The following is a 2624-nucleotide window of genomic DNA, read 5'->3' on the forward strand; positions in this document are numbered from 1 at the left end:
ACCCGCCCTCTCCGGGTTTTGTGAAGTTGCCCTGACGTGGCAGTCGCTTCGTGGCGGCGGGTCAGCGCAGCCGTCGGTCACTCTGCTGCTGCCGCCGGCTCCCCGAAGGCCGCTCCGGGATCTGCAAGGGCAGGTGGCGCCCTCGTCTTCCTGTCGCCTCTGCTCCCCGGAGGCCGACTTTCCGCCGGGCCCATCCGGGGACCCCAGGCGCTCGCGGGCTTTAGCGAGGAACCGCGCGGCCGGAAGCGGCCCCGGCCGTACCCACGGCGCGCGGGGTCCCGGACCCGGACCCGGGCCCTCCGGAGGCCAGAGGGTGGCCCGGGCTCGGGCTGCAGAGTTCCCGCAGCCGCGGCCCGCGCGCTGCCCCGCGGTGTCTGCCAAGTGCTTTTAGATCCAGTCGCTGTTTGGGGTCGAAACCGTGAATTAGGGAATTCCAGTGATGAGGGAATTGGGTAGAATTTTTAGAACAATTTATTTTCAGATAATGTGCTTTCGTGCCAAACATTTTTAAGCATTGTTGGGGATTTTTAAAAAGGGGAGGGAGGCGGGAGTGGGTAAATGGGGGGGGGGAGGGGGACTCTCAACAATAAAGATACATTTTAGAAAAAATTAAAACCTGCCAAAAAATAAAACTAAGGGAATTACATTGAATTTGGGGGAATGCATACAAATCTGAAAGGCTCAGCCTCAAAGGACACACTTCATGGTTCACTGTGGAAAGTGGGGTGGAGAAAAAGGAGCCAGCATTCAGAAAAGGAGGGGGACTGGGGAGGAGAGGATGCGGGGCGGGGGGCTCTAGGCGGGATGAAGAGGGTAATCCAGCTGGCAAGTCTTATTGTACAAAGACAGAAAACACTGTTTGTGAAGGGTAACAGCAAACACACCAACATATGCGTTTTTGGCCTAAGGATTATTTTGAGAAACAAGCACAGGAGAATCTCTGAAAACAGAAGTTACCCTTTTGTAAGGGAAATTCACATTTGTAAAGGAAATCTCTATTTGTCTGTCTCCCTCTGTGTCCCTGGAAGAGAAAGTTGACTCTCAATCACTAGTCTTTATATATATACATATGTTTTTATTTATTTCAGAGAGGGAGAGGGAAAGAGAAAGAGAAACAGCAATGATGAGTCAGTGATCAGCGACCTCCTCACGCCCCCTGCCGGGGGTGGAGCTGCAACCCCGGCGTGTACCCCGTGCCCCGAGTGGAATCGGACTGAGCCACGCCTCTCAGCAGTCTTTTTTTAATTTATTTTATTTTTTAAATGACTGTGGTAATCAGTTTATTTCACAGAGTAATCATTCTTGAACATACAAGCTTCAGAAGAGCAACTGGGTCTTTAAATACACAATTACTGCCACAAGGAGTTGAATTCTGTTGGAGATAGACTCCATTAGCAAGCTACAATAATGGGGCCAAAGGACAGTCCCCTATTAGGCTGGACTGATATTTGTCTTTATATTCTACAGTCACAAGGCAACCTTTTTTTTTTTTTAATCCTTACCTAAGGATATGTTTTTCCATTACTTTTTCAGAGGAAGTGGGAGAAACATCAATATGAGAGAGACACATTGATTGGTTGCCTCCCACATGCCCTCTCTGGGTGGGGACTGAGCCTGCAACTGAGGTAAGAGTCCTTGGCTGGAATGGAACCTGGGATCCTAGAGTGTCTGCAGGCTGACACTAACCACGGAGCCAAGCCAGCTAGGGCAACAAGGGAATCTTAATGGGGAAAGCATTAACAAACTGTACCCTTCCTTAGTCACTTTTCCTATAACCTCCCATAAGTGGGTAGTCCCCATCCTCATCTTTTTTTTTTTTTTTTTGTCTTTAGCTGAAAATAATACTATATTTAAGGTGGTGGTTTGGGCCATCCCAGGGAATTACTCAGTTTCCCTGGGTATCTCTCATATATACATGTTAATAGACTTCTGTTCGTTTTTTTCTCTTCAGCCAAGAACTCAGAAAGGTAGGGGGATAATTTTTTCTCCCCTACATTTTCTATTGTTAAAATTAAGAACTCACCATGGACAGATAGTAATTGGGGAAAGGCCTGGGGAGAGGGTGGGAGTGGGATGGAGGGAGTTAAGGGGGGGGAGGGGACATCTGTATTACTTTCAACAATAAAGATAAATTTTAAAAAAATTAACCTAAATCTAAAGTGAATTGAGTTTTTGGTATCTGAATTGTACCAGCAACCCTTTGTAAGAGTTAAATTGGAGGCAGGGGCAGGGAGTAGAGGACAGCTAAAATGAAATTAGATGATATGGCCCTGGCTGGTTTGGCTCAGTGGTTAGTTTTATTCATATATGATATGCAAATCAGAGAACGGAGCCCTTGGTATGAACCAAAGATTCGTTCAGAGTTGGGGTCTGGGGGAGAACAGGGTTTTTTAAAGGAGAGGGTTGCTAGGAAAACAAGGTTATAAACTTACATCATTCATTTTCTGATTGGTGGGGGCAACTGAACTTTCGATGATGAAAACAATGGGTATCACATGATTAAGCATTTATCAATGTCCTACTTTTAGTTCTGGCTCCCAAAACAAAGGCTTTTGATCAAGCAGTTTCAGTACAGGGGGTGTTGCTTATCAACCACACAGGGGGTACAATTATCAAATAGTGGA

This window comes from Miniopterus schreibersii (assembly GCF_964146895.1).
Source record: "Miniopterus schreibersii genome assembly, chromosome: 6".
NCBI classification, from domain to species: Eukaryota; Metazoa; Chordata; class Mammalia; order Chiroptera; family Miniopteridae; genus Miniopterus; species Miniopterus schreibersii.